The following is a 21,692-nucleotide window of genomic DNA, read 5'->3' as shown; positions in this document are numbered from 1 at the left end:
CCTACCCCTGCCCAGCCATCTTTTTCTTCACCTCCCGCCACCGCCGCTCTCCACGAACCAAGACTCCCTTCGCCTCAGCCCTACAGTGGAGAGCCAGTTACCTGCAGATCTTTTTTGCTACAGTGTTCGCTGATCTTGGAGCTTCAACCTCTGGCTTTCCCCACAGAACGCTCCCGGGTAGCCTATACCATCATGCTCCTCACCTGCAAGGCCAGGGAATGGGGGATGGTGGTCTGGGACACCGATGCGCCCTGTTGTTCCAGCTTCAAGAAATTCTCTGAGGAAATGAGGCGAACATTCGACCGCTCTCTGTCTGGCCGGGAGGCGGCAAGAGAGCTCATGGAGCTGTGGCAGGGGTCCCAATCTACCTCAGATTATGCCATCGAGTTCTGGACGTTGGCAGCATCATGTGATTGGAACGAGAGTGCCCCGGTCGACGTGTTCCTACATGGCTTATTCAACGCCATCAAGGATGAACTCATCTTGCGGGAACTGCCGTCGGACCTCTCCAGCCTGATGGACCTTGCCAATCATATTGACACACAGGTCCAACAATGGAGGAGAGAGATGAGCCGCCGCAACTTCAACCCCTCTCCACCACTCGCCTCGTCCATTGAACCCATGCAGGTAGATCGGGTATGGGTGTCAACGGCGGAACGACTGTGCCGATGGAGCACGGGAGCTTGTTTCTACTGCAGTCAGCACCTCATCTACTGAGCCTGCCCGCTACAAGGACGAGCCCACCAGTGAAACGAGGGGCCCTGGTGGGCAATGCTCGGAACCAGTCCCCTGCTGACTGACTGTTGCTCCCCATCATCATCACTCCCAACACCATCTTCAGGTGCTCGTCAACTCGGGGGGCGGACAGGAACCTGATCTGCTCCACCACCGCCAAGGATCTCAGAATCCCGTTACTCGCCCTCAAGGTCCCTCTCACCGTCCTGACACTCAATGGCACTGGCTTGACCACCATCACTCACCTCACCACCCCTCTCACCCTAAGGATTTCAGGCAATCACTCCGAAACTATACAACTTCATGTCACGAACAACCCTCATGTTCCCGTTATTCTTGGATTACCCTGGTTGATGCAGCACAACCCCCACTTAAACTGGACTGACTACACCATCTTAGGCTGGAGTCCTTCCTGCCTGGCCTCCTGCCTGAACTCCACTCTGCCTCCCGCCAAACCACCTCAGCCAGTGAGTTTCCTGACCTTTCTCATGTGCCTCCGGAATATCTGGACCTCAACCCTGTCTTCAGTAAGACCCGAGCAGTGTCTCTTCCCCCTCATAGGCCCTATGACTGCGGTATTGACCTCCTGCCAGGGACAGCGCCACCCAAGGGAAGTCTCTACTCTCTTTCCCCCGTGGTATCGACCTCCTGCCAGGGACAGCACCACCCAAGGGACGTCTCTACTCTCTTTCCCCCGCCGAGAGACAAGCCATGGAGAAATACATCACTGAGTCTCTGGCAGCTGGGATCATCTGCCCTTCCTCCTCCCCAGCAGGGGCGGGATTCTTCTTTGTGGAGAAGAAAGTCGCTCCACCCCTGCATTGACTATTGAGATCTCAAAGCCATCACAGTCAAGAACCGCTACCCACTACTGCTCATGACTACAACCTTCAAACTATTCCAGGGAGCTAAGGTGTTCACTAAACTGGACTTACACAATGCCTATCACCTGGTTAGGATCAGGGAAGGGGATGAGTGGAAGATGGCCTTCAACACCACCACAGGCCACTATGAGTACCTCGTAGTCCCTTTCAGCCTGACTAAAGCACCCGCGGTATTCCAGGCATTGGTTAATGATGTCTTGAGGGACTTTCTTAACACCTTTGTCTTTGTTTACCTGGAGGATATCTTGATTTTCTCTTGCTCCCTGGAGGAACATTGGGGTCATGTCCGGCAGGTTCTTCAATACCTGCTGGAGAATAAGCTGTTCATTAAGGCAGAGAAGCGCGAGTTCCACCAAGGTTCTGTCTTGTTCCTGGGGTTCGTCATTTCACTAGCCAAGATCTAGATGGACCCCCTCAAGCTGGAGGCAGTCACTGACTGGCCCACCCCATCTTCGAGACGAGAGCTCCAGCGCTTCCTGGGGTTCGTCAACTTTTACAGGCGTTTCATCCACAACTTCAGCATGGTGGCCAGACCTCTCTCAGCCCTGACCTTGACCAAGACCAAGTTCAAGTGGGGGGAGGAAGCAGAGAAAGCCTTTTCCAGTCTCAAGCACTGGTTTACCACAGCAACCATTCTCACCATACCCGATTCTACCAAGCAGTTTATCATCAAGGTTGACGCCTCCAAGTCAGGGGTCAGAGCCATCCTATCCCAGAGGGCCAACAACAACAAGGCCCACCAATGCTCCTTCTTCTCCTGCCGGCTATCCTCAGCTGAACGAAACTACAACATCGGCAACCGAGAACTACTGGCCGTGAAACTAGCCTCGGAGGAGTGGAGGCACTGGCTCGAGGGGTCTGACCTCCCGTTCCTAGTCTGGACCGACCATAAAAACCTGGAGTACCTCAAGTCTGCCAAACGTCTCAACTCGCGTCAAGCCCATTGGTCTCTCTTCTCCCGATTCAACTTCACGTTCTCCTACCGCTGAGGCTCCAAGAACGACAAACCCGACACCCTGTCCAGGATGTTTTCTTCCCACCAAGAGGAGTCCAAGCCACCCGAGACTATCCTTCCTCCATGCTGCCTGGTGAGAGCTGCTGTTCTAGAAGTTGAGACGCTCATGCAGAAGGCCCTGGAGCAGGACCCCGGTGAAGGTAACTCCAACAATATTCCTTGTAACCATCTGTTTGTTCCCTGTCATGTGCGAACTCAGGTGCTGCAGTGGGGTCATGGTTCCAAGCTGGCCTGTCATCCGGGAGCTGCCAGAACCCTGGCTCTCATCCAGCAGTACTTTTGGTGGCCATCCATCAAGGAGGACGTCCAGGAGTTCGTGGCAGCCTGCGACACATGCTCCCGGAACAAGGCAGCCAATCGACCCCCTGCCGACTTACTAAGACCCCTTCCTACTCTACATCGACCTTGGGCTCACATCGCCCTGGACTTCATCACAGGACTCCCCAACTCAGGTGGCAATACATGCATCCTCACTGTCATTGACCGTTTTTCTAAGACCGTCCATTTCATTCCTCTGCCCAAGCTCCCCTCAGCCAAAGAGACCGCAGAACTACTCATCTACCATGTTTTCTGCCTACATGGTCTGCCTACCAACATAGTTTCTGACCGGGGTCCTCAGTTCACTGCACAGTTCTGGAGAGCCTTCTGCAAACTCATCGGGGCCACCTGTAGTCTCTCCTCAGGCTTCCACCCACAGACCAATGGCCAGGCAGAACGGGCTAACCAGGCTTTGGAGGTTGCACTCAGGTGCATGGCGTCCAGGGATGCCAGTTTTTGGAGCAAGTACCTACCTTGGATCGAATACGCACATAACACTCTCCCTTCCTCTGCCACAGGTCTCTCTCCATTCCAGTGCTTACTAGGGTACCAACCACCACTGTTCCCCAGCCAGGAGAAGGAGGTTGCCATACAATCAGCCCAGGCCTTTATACACCACTGCAGGAGAACGTGGGCATTGGCCCGGAGAAGACTCATTCGCTCTGCACTTGCATCCAAGAATCAGGCCAACAAACGTCGCTCCAAGGCACCCACCTACTGAGTGGGTCAACAAGTTATGCTCTCCACACGCCACCTGCCACTTAGGGCAGTCTCTCACAACCCATGTTCCATTAGACTGGCATTACCACTCACCATGCGACGTGTTCACCCCACCTTTCATGTATCACAGCTTAAACCTCTGGTTTCCAGTCCTTTGCTCCCACCCTCCAAAGCCCTCCTCCTCCTAGGCTCATTGATGGCAGCGAGGCCTACACGATCAAGAAACTGCTTAAGGTGCTGCGGCAAGGCAGAGGTCTCCAGTACCTGGTGGACTGGGAGGGTTACAGTCCCGAGGAGAGAAGTTGGGTCCCCGCCAGGTTCATACTGGACCCAACACTAATCACGGAGTTCCACCGACAACACCCTGACACTCTTCCTAAAGCGCCTGGAGGTGCTTGTTGAAGGGGGGGGTACTGTCATGATCCGCCCTGGACTTCCACTCCAGAGATTTACTATCTCCCAGTTCAGCGCGATCTGGATCCGGGACGGGACTTCCAGCTTGCCGGCATTCGCTTCCTGGTCTGCTCTCCTGTGTATAAATAGGCCATTCTCAGAAGGGGACCTTGCCAGAACGTCTTGTCTGTTTCTCACATCATCTCTGTGCCATTTTTTGCTTCCTGGATTTTTGCTCTCTGTTTTGCCTAGTCTTAGCCGCAGTTTTTTGCACTCACGTTTTGTCAGTTTTTCATGTTTTTTGCACTACGTTTTTTGTCTCCAGTTTTTGTCAACTATTTTTCATGATTTTTCATATTAGCACTTTGTCTTTGTCTACCTCGTTGTTGTCTGGATTATTTTTGCTAATTTTGTTCGTTGACTCTTTTTGGACTTTAATTAAATAATTTTTTATTCATTGGATTTTCTGGTTTGTGTTCTGCTATTGGATCCTAACATCTTGCCACCCTTAACAGTAATGGTGATGTTAACCCAAGATAAACAAAAATCCAAACATCTACCACCCAGGGGCCCACTAGGGACCCTCTGGAGCCCAAATATGGAATTTCTGAGTTCTGCCAAATTATCTCCTATACCTACGTGCCAAGTTTAGTGAAGATCTGTCGAGAGTTTGCGTTGATAAATGTAACGTGAAAAGCATTGACGGAGGGGGTGGGTGGATGTTGTGCCCCCCAGGGATCTCCCTGGGGCCTGTACATGAATTTTGTTTATACCTGCAAAATTCTGGGTCCTCCCCTGACCTACTTGCCAAATTTTGGTGAAAATCCATCAAGAACTGGCGACGTTAGCTCAAGACAAACAAACTTTGCTGCTTATTATACAAATTTATTGAAAGAGTCTCCGTTGTCAGCGCTTTGTGTACGTGTGTGTGTGTGTGTGTGTGTGTGTGTGTGTGTGTGTGTGTGTGTGTGTGTGTACATTTTCAGATATGGGAAAGTCTTGATGAAGGAAAGAGTTTGCACTTCCTGTGTTTTATTAAAACCAAAAGAAAGAGAACAAAAGAAGGCTGGTAAAGAAAGTTATAGCTCTTGTTGTGTTAAGTGACAACAAGAACTAAGTTGTCTTTGTGAATATTCGACAACATTGAATGTACTGTAACTATAAATGGTTAAAATGGTTAACAGTACTACAGCATGTAACTTTCATCCTTTAATGCAGAAATTACTTAAAAATATATCTATGTCATATCTTTAAAAGCATTGGATTTATGTTCAATTCCAGCATTGGTCCGATTTTATATTTTTCTAAAACCAACCTTAAATTGACTGTCTATAAATATGGACACCATGCATGAAAGGGTTAATAAATATAAAAATGCAATCTTGGAATTTGCAGTTGTTTAGAAATGGCTCCAAGAGACATTCCAGAGTTGTGTACATCTGCGATCCTCCTTCTCAGATCTGCACTGAGCTCCTTGGACTTTCCCATTTTACTGTGTGTTGGTCAATCCAATGAGTGCTGTAAACAAACCCTTTTTTAACGAAGACACAGAGAAGCTACCAGCTGTAGTCAATCATGATCACTAACAGGAAGTTAAGAGACCTCGGCCTTGGCAAGATAAGAGACATTTTGGAAGTTTCAGCACCTCTGAATTAATAATCTGAGTGACTGTATGTAAATTTTTGACCCTGTATGTATAATTTTGACCCTGCGTTGATTTCAGAAAACCCAAAGAAAATTAAAACTTGTGAACCAAATTCTAGTGTTTGTTTTTTTCATTAAAGATGTATGCTGTACAATCATTCAATCACAGAAAAAGAACAGTTAAAATAAATTACTGAAAGCCCAAATATTGCCATGACATTCATATCCAAGATGACATTCATGTCACTGTATGTAAACTTCTGACTGCAACTGTACCTATGGGCAATTTAGAGTGGCCAGTTAACCTACTGCATGTCTTTGGACTGTGGGGGAAACCAGAGCACCAGGAGGAAACCCAAACAGACATGGGGAGAAAATGCAAACTCCACACATAAAGGCCCCTGTTGGCCACTGGGCTCAAACCCAGAACCCTAGGGCATAATTTTGGGCAGGGACGCTAGGGACGTGTCCCTACCAATATTCAGCCGCTACTGTGTAATCACAATCAATAAAACCGATGTCCTAACCTGAGCAATGATTATATGGCACACAAAGGGTTAAATGTATGACACTGCGAATAATCCCCCCTCTAACGTAGATATCATTCTCTGATTAGCTACCTGTTTCTCGCTAACTTACATAGTTGGCTATCCCAGCTGTCACTCCATCTGCTGTAAAAGCAGCACACTTCCCACAGCAGCCGTGACTACCCGCCCATCAACCCCCCGTATCTCACACGTACACACCTGACCTACCCCACGCACCCCCCACTCTCCGTCAGCCTACAAATTGAGCTGGACTTCGATGTCCATGCATGCTTGCCCTACGACTCGCATGCTGACTTGAGTATCATGGACGACGCCCCCCCTCCCCCCCCCAAGAAACGAGACATTCGTTCATTCTTCTTCAAAGTCAAGAATGTTTTTTTTAATTTTTATTTATTTATTTATTTCGAACATGTATAAAAATGTATGTAACTATTTGTACATACAAAAGAAAGAAAATGAAAAAAGTGACAAAAAAGAATAAATAAAATAACATAAAGAGCTAAGACATTACAATACACTGCACATTGTTCGAAAAAGGAGTGGGAAGAAGTACAATACTTTTTTTTAATTTCCCACCCCCTTTTTAACTACCCCAAAATCCAAACTACATTAATACACCAATAAAAATATATACCATATATACACTTCATGATTATCCATATAAATATATAATTACAAAAATAAATATATATATATATATATATATATATATATATATATATATATATATATATACACATATACATACACACACATATATACATATATATATATATATATATATATATATATATATATATATATATATATATATATGAGTGACTCCACGCCCATGGGCACTGAAATGGGGACATGAACCCATTCACCCAAAACCATTTCCCCCTTCACCACCAGGTCACAAAACATGCAATCTTCAATGAATGACATGCCAAAAGATAACTTTAATTTTCTGAGATGCAATAAAAACACATTTATATGCCAAAGTCAAGCCTATGAGTTCCAAAATGATGTCTGTTACATTACTTCTGTTACGATTGTCCATCTCGCGTCTGTTACAAATTAATTACAATCTAGCTCTATACCATGTTAATCTTATTGAAAGAATGTGTATGTTTATTCTACTACACATGTTTATTAATTATATTTGCTAAAACATCACCTTCCTATGTTTCAAAAAGTAATTCTACATTGTTAAAATTGAGAATCTATATGTCCACAACACTTCTGTTATGTTCTGACTTTGGCATATAAATATGTTTTTACTGCATCTCAGAAAACCAAAGCCATCCCCCAACATATCATTCATCAAAGACCACATGCCCCGTGACCCGATGGCAAAAAAAAGAAATGGCCCTAGGTGAATTTTTAAAAATAAGTTCATGTCCCCATTTCAGCACCCACAAGCGTGGAATCACCCATACACACACATATATATACATACACATATACATACATACACACACACACTTCATAAATATCTATATAAATGTCTCATCTCATTATCTCTAGCCGCTTTATCCTTCTACAGGGTCGCAGGCAAGCTGGAGCCTATCCCAGCTGACTACGGGCGAAAGGCGGGGTACACCCTGGACAAGTCGCCAGGTCATCACAGGGCTGACACATAGACACAGACAACCATTCACACTCACATTCACACCTACGGTCAATTTAGAGTCACCAGTTAACCTAACCTGCATGTCTTTGGACTGTGGGGGAAACCGGAGCACCCGGAGGAAACCCACGCGGACATGGGGAGAACATGCAAACTCCACACAGAAAGGTCCTCGCCGGCCCCGGGGCTCGAACCCAGACCTTCTTGCTGTGAGGCGACAGCGCTAACCACTACACCACCGTGCCGCCCCTATATAAATGTTTAGTTACAAAATTAAATATATACTTCATTCCATATATACACTTCATAAATATCTATATAAATATATAATTACAAAAATATATATATACTTTATACCATATATACACTTCATAAATATCTATATAAATATATAATTACAAAAATATATATATACTTCATTCCATATATACACTTCATAAATATCTATATAAATATATAATTACAAAAATAAATATCTACTACATACCTATCCCTGTAAATATGAAGATATCTATCCCCATAAATAAATATATACCATATACTAAGTTAGTTCTAATATAACAATCAACCCTATTCTATTTATCCCTCATCATCCTCCATTAACATACTTCCTCTTCAATATACTTATTTAAAAATATTTTTTTGTACCTTTTTTTAAACAGATTTATATTTGCACTTTGTTTTATTTCTGTCTCCAGTCTGTTCCATAAAGTCACCCCACAGCTCGATACGCACATGCTTTTCATATTTGTTCGAACCTTTGGTTTTTAAAATTTAGGTCTCCCCTTAGATTATATCCCCCCTCTCTCTCACTAAACATTCCTTGTATATTTTTCGGCAATAGATTATTTCTCACTTTGTACATTATTTGTGCTGTTCTGAATTTGACCAGATCCATAAATTTCAACATGTGTGATTTTATGAATAGTGGGTTTGTGTGATCTCTGTATCCTGTTTTGTTTATTGTCCTTATTGCTCTTTTCTGTATTGTACATATCGGCTGCAGAGTGGTTTTGTAGGTGTTTCCCCAGACTTTGACACAGTAAGTCAGATATGGCAAAAATAATGAGTAATATAGAGTGTGCAAAGATTTACAATCAAGAATATCTTTTGTTTTCCACAGAATTGCCGAGCACTTTGCCAGTTTTGCTCGTACATATCCTACATGAGGTTTCCAGCAGACTTGATCCAAAATCACACCAAGAAATTTAATTTCCTGTACCATTTCTATCTTAGTATTGTCTATTATCAATTCTACATTACAATCTATTTTGTGTCTCCCAAACAACATAATCTTTGTTTTGCTTAGATTTAATGATAATTTATTTTTGTCAAACCATAGTTTTAGTTTATTTATTTCAGTTGTGATTATCTCTAAAGTCTGCTGCAAATTCTCATCGGAACAAAAAATATTGGTGTCATCTGCAAACAAAACAAATTTCAGTACTTGCGAAATTGTACATATGTCATTGATATATATTATGAATAATTTCGGACCTAATATTGACCCCTGTGGTACCCCGCATGTAATGTTCATGAAATCAGATTTATGGTCACCTATCTGCACAAACTGTTGCCTGTTTCTTAGATAGCTCGACAGCCAACTCCACCCAACTCCCCTAACACCACACTTTTCTAGTTTACTTAATAATATACTATGATCAATAGTATCAAATGCTTTTTTTAGGTCCACAAATACTCCAATTGCTATTTTTTTATTGTCTATACATTTTGTGATTTCCTCTATTAGTTCCATTAGTGCCATCGATGTTGATCTGTCCGTTCTGAATCCATATTGACTGTCTGTAAGGAGGTTGTGTTTTTCAATGAATTTGTCCAATCTATCTGAAAAAAGTTTTTCGAGTATTTTGGAGAATTGGGGGAGTAAAGAAACAGGCCTGTAGTTTGTGAAATGGTGTCTATCTCCATTTTTAAACAATGGTATCACTTTTGCAATTTTCATTTTGTCTGGAAATGTACCTGATTGAAAAGATAAATTGCAGATGTGGGTGAGTGGTTTCACAATTCCCTCAATAACTGTCTTTACTGTTAACATGTCTATATCATTCCAGTCTGCAGAAGTTTTGTTTTTACATTTTCTTACAATTTGGATAATTTCTTCCTCATCAGTTGCAGTTAGAAAAATTGTACTTGGATTTCTGGACCCCATATCTTCTATGTCCCCACATTGTGCTGTCTCGGGTTCCTTTATTTTTGCCGCTAAATCTGGTCCCACATTTACAAAGAATTGATTAAAACCATTCACCACATCCTCCATATTATTTATGGTCTTATCATTTTCAATGTAATACTCCGGGTAATTTGTAGTTTTGGATCCATTTCTCACAATACCATTTAGTACAGTCCATATACCTTTAATATTGTTTTTATTTTTCTCCACTAATTTATTATAATAGTCTTTCTTACATATCCTTATAATATTAGTTAATTTATTTTTATATTGTTTATATTTTTCCTCTGCCTCTATAATTCAATGCTTGAAGAATTGTCTGTATAATATATTTTTCTTTTTGCAGACATTTTGTAGCCCCTTGGTGACCCACGGACTATTTGTATATTTATGTATATTACTGTATTTCTTTATAGGACAATTTTTATTATATAGTTCATTGAATATTATTAAAAATTCCTCATATGCTTTATCAACATCTTTTTCTTTATAAACTACATTCCAGTCCTGTATTATTAAGTCATTTTTTAGTGCAATCATGGTTTCTTCAGTTTTCACTCTTATATATTTATAATTTTTAGTATCCTTTTTCTTGCTATAATTACAGTAATATACATTAAAAATAGGTAGGTGGTCACTGATGTCTGTTAATAGTAGTCCACTCTCTATATTATTTTCCAGGATATTAGTAAATATATTATCTATTAAAGTGGTGCTGTGAGAAGCGATCCTGCTTGGTCTAGTAATAGTTGGATACAGTCCCATACTGAACATTGAGTTAATGAACTCTTCTGTCATTTTGTGTTTCTTATGATTAAAGAGGTCAATGTTAAGATCACCACAGATGTACATGACCTTCTGAGTTGATTTTATAAACATACTTTCCATCCAATCTATAAAAACTTCTATGCTTGCTATGCACTTGAATGTTTCCGTCGAGCTTTAAAAACTCAACAAAATCCTTTTGATGTATGGAAACCCTTCATAAAAGTATTGCTGCGGCTCCTTAGGCAGGTTTAGCAACGTGACAGGACGCATCAGAGCTAGGCTACTGCATAGCTGCAGAGAAAAGGAATGCTGGAGCAATGTAACTTGGTGTTAGGTAATATCCTCGATGAATGAGTGTTAAATTTATAGACCTAATGGTTTTACAGAATGTAAGTAGTCAGATGTAGGCTACTGCATGGCCATGCAGATGTGCAACTTGCATTTCAGAATCAACAGCGTGACAGCCGCTGAGTCTGCTGCTGATTCTGCTGCATTCACCGTTTTACAGAGGCCTCTTTCTACTACTACTAGGCTAGGCTAGATACAACAAATCCATGGTCCTTTACTGCCACCTACAGACGAATATTGGTAACTGCAGCATGAACATAAAAGAAGTCACAAGCACATCTGCAGTGAAAATCACAACACACGTTAGGAACACAGAAACAGGCAACAAAAAGACATCTCATCTCATCTCATTATCTCTAGCCGCTTTATCCTGTTCTACAGGGTCGCAGGCAAGCTGGAGCCTATCCCAGCTGACTACGGGCGAAAGGCCAGGTACACCCTGGACAAGTCGCCAGGTCATCACAGGGCTGACACATAGACACAGACAACCATTCACACTCACATTCACACCTACGCTCAATTTAGAGTCACCAGTTAACCTAACCTGCATGTCTTTGGACTGTGGGGGAAACCGGAGCACCCGGAGGAAACCCACGCGGACACGGGGAGAACATGCAAACTCCACACAGAAAGGCCCTCGCCGGCCCCGGGGCTCAAACCCAGGACCTTCTTGCTGTGAGGCGACAGCGCTAACCACTACACCACCGTGCCGCCCGCAATCACTAAATTATATATCCAAATATCATTTTAACTAAATTTGAGCTTAATTACAGAATAAAAAATGCCACCAGTAGCACCTATTTATGAGTGTCTCAATAAGGCAGTCAGTGAATTTTGAAACCCCCCTCCCCCATGTCAAACAATACAGATACTGAATTTAAAAAAAAAACAATATTTAATGCTAAAAATGCTTAAAGTTTTTAATTCTTATTTTCATGTATTTCTGTGGAAGAGACAGAACGACTGCTTAAACACAAATTAGGAATTGTGTGGTGTAAAGGTAATAAATCATCAGATTCTAGAAGATCATGTGATATTATGCATCCATGTTTTTGTGGGGAATAAATTATAGTCTATGTAATAATTTTGTCCTTTTTGGCTCGCCCTTTTTGCTGAGGCTACAACCTTACCATGAAACTCTACAGTCATTCTATCCCTAATCTGTTCATATGTCATGCATCAACATATTTTTGTAAGGTGACAGACAGCAGAGAGGCTGGAGGAGATGAAAGACAGTGCAGAGAAGGTAGAGGAAGAGAGGCAGGAAGAGAAAGAGGAGCAGAGGCTGAAGGAGAGGATGGAGGAGGTAGAGGAGGGGAATCCACAGCTGGAGGAGATAGAGGAGGAGATGGAGAAGCAGAAAGAGAGGTTGGAAATTCACAGGTGAGGATAATCATGGATATGTCAGTCATGAGATTCAGCCCCACTGTGGCAAATGTTTGTTAGTGTGATGTTGATCTGAATAACAATGCTTCACCCATGTGGCTTTAAAATCAGAGCTTGTATTACTGGTAGTGTGTATGTGTTTACAGTAGTTGCAATATCTCATTATCTGTAGCCGCTTTATCCTGTTCTACAGGGTCGCAGGCAAGCTGGAGCCTATCCCAGCTGACTACGGGCGAAAGGCGGGGTACACCCTGGACAAGTCGCCAGGTCATCACAGGGCTGACACATAGACACAGACAACCATTCACATTCACACCTACGGTCAATTTAGAGTCACCAGTTAACCTAACCTGCATGTCTTTGGACTGTGGGGGAAACCGGAGCACCCGGAGGAAACCCATGCGGACACGGGGAGAACATGCAAACTCCACACAGAAAGGCCCTCGCCGGCCATGGGGCTCGAACCCAGGACCTTCTTGCTGTGAGGCGACAGCGCTAACCACTACACCACCGTGCCGCCCGTAGTTGCAATAGAGTTGATAAATTTACATTGTGGTAGCCTTTCGGAAGTTCTGCCTTGGATCACTTTTGTGTCCCCACCAATGTCAAAATCAAAGTTACTCCCTTGCCAGAACCTTCTTGCTGTGAAGCAACAGTGCTAACAACTGCACCACCATGCTACCAGAATTATGACTTAGCATCACATAATTGTTACTTAAGTTCTCATAATAATGACTTAATATCTCATATTAATGAGATAATTGTCTAATAATTATAACTTTCTATCTCAAGAGATCTTATGTCATAATTATGACTTCCAATCTCATAATAATGAGGTCCTATCGCATAATAGGATGGCGCAGTGGTGCAGTGGTTAGCACTGTTGCCTCACAGCAAGAAGGTTCTGGGTTGGAGCCCAGTGGCTAATGGGGACCTTTCTGTGCGGAGTTTGCTTGTTCTCCTCATGTCTGCGTGGGTTTTCTCCAGGTGCTCCGGTTTCCCCCAAAGACATGCAGTTGGGTTAACTGGCCACTCTAAATTGCCCATAGGTGTGAATGTGTATGTGAGTGTGCAGAAAGGAACTGACCATCCTACTACTGCAATTCTGGCCAAGTCAACCAAACATAGTTCGCCTCAAGCCTGGATCAGTTTCGGCAGTGATGACGATGATGATGATCATGTAATAATAACTTAGTATCCCATAACTATGATTTGTTATCTCATAAGAATGACATGACTTACTATCTCAGAATTATGACTTGGTATCTCATAATAACGAGATATTAAGTCATAATTTTGAGCAGAGATGGACAAAGTACCCAAGTTTATTACTTAAGTCAAAGTACAGATCCCAGTGGTCAAATGTTATTCCAATACAAGTGAAAGTTCATCTCATCTCTCATCTCATTATCTCTAGCCCCTTTATCCTTCTACAGGGTCGCAGGCAAGCTGGAGCCTATCCCAGCTGACTACGGGCGAAAGGCAGGGTACACCCTGGACAAGTCGCCAGGTCATCACAGGGCTGACACATAGACACAGACAACCATTCACACTCACATTCACACCTACGGTCAATTTAGAGTCACCAGTTAACCTAACCTGCATGTCTTTGGACTGTGGGGGAAACCGGAGCACCTGGAGGAAACCCACGCGGACACGGGGAGAACATGCAAACTCCGCACAGAAAGGCCCTCGCCGGCCACGGGGCTCGAACCCGGACCGTCTTGCTGTGAGGCAACAACGCTAACCACTACACCACCGTGCCGCCCCCAAATGAAAGTTGTACAGTCAAATTTTTCATTTCATTTCATTATCTCTAGCCGCTTTATCCTTCTACAGGGTCGCAGACAAGCTGGAGCCTATCCCAGCTGACTACGGGCGAAAGGCGAGGTACACCCTGGACAAGTCGCCAGGTCATCACAGGGCTGACACATAGACACAGACAACCATTCACACTCACATTCACACCTACGGTCAATTTAGAGTCACCAGTTAACCTAACCTGCATGTCTTTGGACTGTGGGGGAAACCGGAGCACCTGGAGGAAACCCACGCGGACACGGGGAGAACATGCAAACTCCGCACAGAAAGGCCCTCGCCGGCCACGGGGCTCGAACCCAGGACCTTCTTGCTGTGAGGCGACAGCGCTAACCACTACACCACCGTGCTGCCCAGTCAAATTTTTACTTAAGTTAAAGTACTGAAGTACTTGCTTTTAAAAATACTTAAGTATTAAAAGTACATTTTTTGTCAATGCATTGTTGTATTATTGCTACAACGCTTACAAAACCTAATGCCTCTGAAGCAACCTACTGGATTTACTGACTAACTTGTAGAACCTGTAGAATAAACACCTTTAAACACAAATGAACACAGATTTCTACATTCGCAAGATTATGCTGAAACATATTTCTGAAAGGACTTCAGATAAGTTAACATTGCTCATGTTAGCATCACTCTGTTTTTACATGCTAACTAACAGTGTCCAGGTTAGCTAGCTGTGTGCTAACGTTAGCTGTGGACAAGGCGATGGCAACTTGGCAGGAAAAACCATAGAAAGTCATTTGACTAACCAGACTGCATAGCTATTGCAACATTATCGCTAGCTCTTAAAGCACAGACGACTTCATTGCAAGCTTTCTCTTGGAATAAAACATTTACAGACGTCAATATGCTTCTGCAGGTTGGATGGCAAGTTTTTATAGGCCGTGACATGGTTCGTTTTAGGCAAACAAAGCAAACGATTAAAACGAAAAGAAACTTTAATCCTTTCAGAAAACTGAAACATGGGTTCTAGGTATGGCCATGGATGCGTGTGCGGAAGAACCGCCTCCTTCCTTTCTGCCATCAACTGATTGTGTTCAAATAATACTGCAGAGAAATCACTGAACTTGATTTTATACAGTCTGTGGACGTGACGTGACCCTAGTGATTACTGATTGTTTTTTTTCGCAGGTGACACTGAGAAAGCCAATCACGTTTTCGAAAAGAAAAGAAAAAAACCTCCACTTTCAAAGCTGCTTTATAGAAATGTCGTAGAGTAAAAAGTATATTTGTCTTTCAAATGTAGTGAAGTTAAAGTAAAAAAAAAAATACTCAAGTAAAGTACAGATATTCAAAAAGTGTACTTAAGTACAGTACTCAAGATGGCAGCACTCTGTTTGTCTCGTCCGACCTGCTGTTAAATTTGTTGCCTCGTTTGTCTAAATGTTATATGTTTTTACATTTTGCGCGACACTCAAAATCACAATTTTAAGTTTGGATAAAATCATACATGTTTTGATAGACTTTTAGTTACCTGCAACGTTGGGAGAAGCTAAGGCTAAAATTTAAGGCTACCTGTAGCACTATACTGGGCCGCCAACATTAATCAACACGTACTTCTTGTCGGTAATTCGGCGATTGGAAAGTCGCTGTTGTTCCCTGAAGGTCTTCCTGGATTACAAACTTGTGGAGCTCGGGGACTACCGTGACTGTGAGGGCAGCTGCAGCTCAGGTTGGTGATTTTCGCCTTTTTTCCTGGGCTTGTGGGCTGTCTGCCTGTTGAGCTGCATCGGGTCATCAGCACCAGTCGGTTACTCGCTCCGGAAAGCGAACGATAACCGATTGGAAAGTCGTAGTTGTTGGATACTGGGCTTGCTGGGGCCCCTGGGTTATCGTGGCAGCGGGACACTTGCAGTTAAGGTTGGTGATTTTTTTTTTGCCTCATCTGAATTCTCCAGCTGCGTATTTCCCACGTTCTCGCGCTGCTGTTGGCTTTGTCTGTCTGCTCCTCCGCAGAGAGGAGGGGAGTGTCTGTACGACTTCTATAACATCACGGCACGAGCATCATGAAGGTACTTTTTTTTATGTAGTTATCCACATTTTTGGGCTATGGGACTCTTCAGGGAATTCAGAAGGCAACGCAAGTGTCTTGATGCATCTTCACATGCATCTCCCATCAAAACACACGGACACCCTGTTTATATCTTGGGTGACTAGTCTTACGACATTGGATATTGTGCCAAAGATCTCATTCATCTTTGCTATTATGCCTGAGAGCATAGCCTTTCCATCTAAGTCTGTATTGTACTCTCCAAACAAACAGTGTAGTCCCCCATTAAAAAATTTAAGGCAACGATTTCTGGTGATGTTGTTGCTTTTATTGGCCGGAATAAATCCAAATCCTGGCCCTGCTGAAATTGTTCTTACTCCTCTGGAATTTTCAAGTCGGTCAGGCCTGGGGATTGTGCATTTGAATGTTCGCAGTTTATTGCCAAAATTGGACCAAGTACAGATTTGGGCCAACACGACCAAAGCAGATATCTTGGTTATCTCTGAGACGTGGCTTAAAAAATCCATATCAAATCACGATATTGCCTTGGTAGGGTATAACGTATTTCGAACTGATCGTAAAAGTAAAGGGGGCGGGGTTGCATTGTATATTAAGTCAAACTTGCACGCATCTGTTCTTAAATCAGTTTCTCTTCCTAAACAGTTTGAATTGTTGGCTATTGATCTGGAATATGGAAAGGATTGTCACTTGTGTTTAGTCGGCTGCTATAGACCACCTGCAGCTATTAGTGATGCTCTATCCTCATTATCGGCTGTCTTAACTGACCTACTGACCAAGGATTTTGTTTTATTGGGCGATTTAAATTGGGACTGGATGTCAACGAACTCAGATCAGTTCAAAGCCTTTTGTGACTCTGTGAATCTCACTCAACTGATTGAATCATCTACACGACTTAATCATAAGAATCCCAGCAAGTCCAGTTTATTAGATGTTATACTCACAAATAAACCCCATAAGTATTCTCATATTGGGGTTTTTCCTGATGATGTCAGTGATCACTGTGCGATAGTTGCTATAAGAAATTGCAAAATTCCCAAAGCAAAACCTAGGATTGTTATAAAGAGGAACTTTAAGCTGTTTGATATGCAAGGCTTTTTGCACGATCTGTTTTTAGCTGACTGGGACAGGATATTGTTAATACCTGATGTGTCCATTGCTTGGCAGTATTTCCACACCTTGTTTCAGAAAATTGTGAACAGGCATGCACCTGTTAAGAAATTCAGAGTAAAAGGCCGTGATAATTCATGGTTTTCAAATGAATTATCTGAACTTATTCATGAAAGAAATTTGGCCTGGGCCACAGCCAGGAAGTTGGACTCAGAAAGGGATTGGGTAGCTTTTAGAGCATTGAGAAATAAATGCACAGCACTGATACGCAGATTAAAATCTGATTATTATCTAAATGAAACTTCACAAAATATTAATAATCCTCTTAAATTTTGGAAAACTATAAAGTCTCTTTCTCCTTTGACATTATGTAATGACTTTCCTGATTATATTTTATTAAATGATCAGTCTATTACAAATAAGCTTGATATTGTAAATAGTTTTAATAAGCATTTTATTTCTTCAGGGTCAATTTTTAAAGAATCTTCTGTGAGTGATGCACCAAACTTATCTCCTCCTTTGAGAAGAAATGGTCCTATATTTAGCTTTTCAGCCATCACAAGAAATGAGGTTGTAAAGGCCCTAAAAAATCTGGATGTTAAGAAGTCTGCAGGGCCTGATGAAATTGAGCCTTATTTCTTAAAATTAGCTGCGGAGATTATTGCTGGGCCACTGTCTTATATTTTCAATTTATCACTAGAACAGAATGTTGTCCCAGATGTCTGGAAATCTGCTTTGGTTGTACCCCTGCCGAAAGGTGGCGATCCAACCATTTTAGATAATTATAGACCAATATCTAAGCTGTCAATTATTGCCAAAATTCTTGAATCTATTGTTAGTGAACAACTAAAGGATTTTCTGGTTAGTAAATGCATTCTGTCTAAGTTTCAGTCAGGCTTTAGAAAGAACCATAGTACAGTAACTGCTACTATGAAAGTTTTAAATGATGTCATTTGTGCGTTAGATTGTGGAAAATCCTGTGCTGCAGTTTTTATTGATTTGACTAAAGCCTTTGATACTGTCAATCATAGGATCCTTTTATCACGTCTTTACAGTATTGGTCTTTCAGAGTCCACAGTAGGTTGGATTTCTAACTACCTAAATGATAGGACCCAGAGGGTACAAATTAAGGGGTTACTTTCTGACAGGCTTAATGTTGACACTGGAGTGCCACAGGGGTCTATTTTGGGCCCCCTGCTATTTACATTATATATTAATAATCTTGGTGATAATTTATCTGATGCAAGTATACACTTATATGCAGATGATACTGTAATTTATTGTTCTGCACCCTCTATTGACAGGTGCATTTTAAAGCTGCAGGAAGCATTTGTAAGGGTTCAGCACAATCTTTTATCACTGAAATTGGTATTAAATGATAAGAAAACTAAATATATGATCTTTTCAAGGAGCCGGAAGTGTATTTCTTCTATACCAACTTTTTATACGTTGCAGGGCAGATCCATAGAATTGGTCTCCTCCTACAAATATTTAGGCTTTGTGTTGGAGGAAGATCTATCTTTTAAACTCCATGTAAAACAATTGCTTTTTAAGCTAAGATTAAAATTGGGGTTTTATTATCGCAATAGTGCTTGCTTTTCTCAGTCTGCCAGAAGAAAGTTGGTAGAAGCTACATTTTTACCTGTTCTAGATTATGGGGATATTTTTTATAGAAACACCACTAAGGCACTTTTACAATCTTTAGATTCTGTTTATCATTCCGCGTTAAGATTTATATCTCGTAAAAATCACTCTACGCACCACTGTGTACTGTATAATCTAGTAGGCTGGCCATCATTACATATTAGACGGCATAAGCATTGGCTCCTCTTTGTATATAAGGCGATACTTGGTCAGTTTCCTTTGTATATCTGTAGTCTTTTATCTTGTAGCAATCAAGGGTATAATCTACGCTCAAGTAGTTACATTCTTTTAAATGTCCCTAAAATGAAGACAGAATTTGGTAAAACTGCTTTTAGTTATTGTGCCTCAGCTGCGTGGAATGAGATTCAAAAATCACTCAGACTTGCTAGTTTTATGTCTGTCAACGAATTCAAATTTTATCTTAATCATACATTCAATACTGTTTGCACTTGTTTTTAATTTTTGATCTTGTTTTATGTATTTACTTAACTATACATTGTTTTTTATGTATTTACTATACCACACGCAAAATTGTTTGCACTTGTTTTATTTTTGATTTTGTTTTATGTATTTTCTTTTGTATTGTATTCTATATTTTATATTTATTTTATTTTTTCTGTTTTTTTTTTTTTTTTTTTGTATCTTGTGTGTTGTAATGTGTGCTGCTGCCTTGGCCAGGGCTCACTTGTAAAAGAGATATTTATCTCAATGTGATTTTGTTTCCCTGGTTAAACAAAGGTAAATAAAAATAATAATAAAATGTACTTTGTTACTGTCCACCTCTGAGGCACTTTTGAGACACTGTTCCCATTATTATGTAATGAGTAATATAATATATGTAGTATAATGTCCATCCATCCATTATCTGTAGCTGCTTATCCTGTCCTACAGGGTCGCAGGCAAGCTGGAGCCTATCCCAGCTGACTACGGGCGAAAGGCGGGGTACACCCTGGACAAGTCGCCAGGTCATCACAGGGCTGACACATAGACACAGACAACCATTCACACTCACATTCACACCTACGGTCAATTTAGAGCCACCAGTTAACCAAACCTGCATGTCTTTGGACTGTGGGGGAAACCGGAGCACCCGGAGGAAACCCACGTGGACACGGGGAGAACATGCAAACTCCGCACAGAAAGGCCCTCGCCGGCCATGGGGCTCGAACCCGGACCTTCTTGCTGTGAGGTGACAGTGCTAACCACTACACCACCGTGCCACCGTAGTATGATCTCATTCTATTATTTTTTTCACGGTCCGGTTTCCATCAAATCGTGCGCTCTGATTGGCTCGCGAGCGGTCCGGAATCCTACGATACGGACCCCAGTTATGGACCTTTGGCGACTCGGTCGTTCACAACAACAACATGCATAGTAGCAATTTTTTGTCAACATTTATTTTCACATTTCTCAGGAGAATAGCATTAATTTTACAGCATGGATAGCGATAATGACAGTGTTCACAGCGAAAGCTAGTTTTACTACCCTGATGAAGACGAAATAAAAGAAAACGTTTCAGGAGAAAGCCGAGTAGCAGGTTTGTTCTAAATATGGTTTCCCTTTTGGGTGCTCTCATTTTCTGTTAGAATTTGGTAAAGAAAAAAATAAATATATTATTTACCAGCTTAGTGTCGGTCCGTATTGTGAAATACCATGACCGAGGTCTTGAAAATACTGACTGAGGCCCAGAGACCTCGGTCAGTATTTTCAAGACCTCGGTCACGGTATTTCATGATACGGACCGACCTTAAAGCATATACACAGAACCATGGCCTCACTTTCATTGATAAACGCCTTGAGACCTCAAGAATGGCACAGGAATAGTTTTAAGCGTTAACAATAAATCCAATATAGTAATTTTTACAATTAAAGTAATTCATATAGGTAGCGGTCTGAGTGAATGACCTTGACGTCCGTAACGTCACAGCAGGAAGTCTATGGGTCTCATCGCCATTTCCGCTATACTAAAACACAGAGCTGACTGCAACTCCGATCCTCCATTTTGAGCTAATTTATCGCCATGCCATGTAGACCTGCCAGCAACATGACAGAAGGTGGATTTATGTTGCATTCATGGCCCAAGAATGTTCAAACTGCAAAGATTTGGACGAGTTTTGCGAGAAGTTCATGGGCACATTGGACGCCTACAAAGTGGTCTCTCCTCTGCTCTGCACATTTTACTGAAGACTCATATGAGACCTTTGATCTGTTGAGGACCGTTGGCTATAAGCCCATATTGAAAGAGGGTGCAGTACCAACAATTAAATAAAACTACAAGAAAAGGAAAGCATTTATTTAATTAATTATTTTAAAGGAAAGTAAGTTCAGTTGCACCAGTTCTCCCGGAGTGTGAGCCGAGGGTTGTTGGTAAAACCCAGGACGGAACGGGACGGGACATATCGCTCGGGCAGTGACCTCCCCGCGGTTGTTGCTAAAACCAGTAACGTTACATTCCTTCCCGAGTTTTAGTAATTGCCTGAGTCGAGCAGTAACGGCGGAGTATTCAGTATGGAGAAAATGGAGAATGAGTGGACCAGCCATCTG

Source organism: Neoarius graeffei, chromosome 28, assembly GCF_027579695.1.
Source record: "Neoarius graeffei isolate fNeoGra1 chromosome 28, fNeoGra1.pri, whole genome shotgun sequence".
Classification (NCBI taxonomy): domain Eukaryota; kingdom Metazoa; phylum Chordata; class Actinopteri; order Siluriformes; family Ariidae; genus Neoarius; species Neoarius graeffei.
This window is presented reverse-complemented; position numbering follows the sequence as displayed.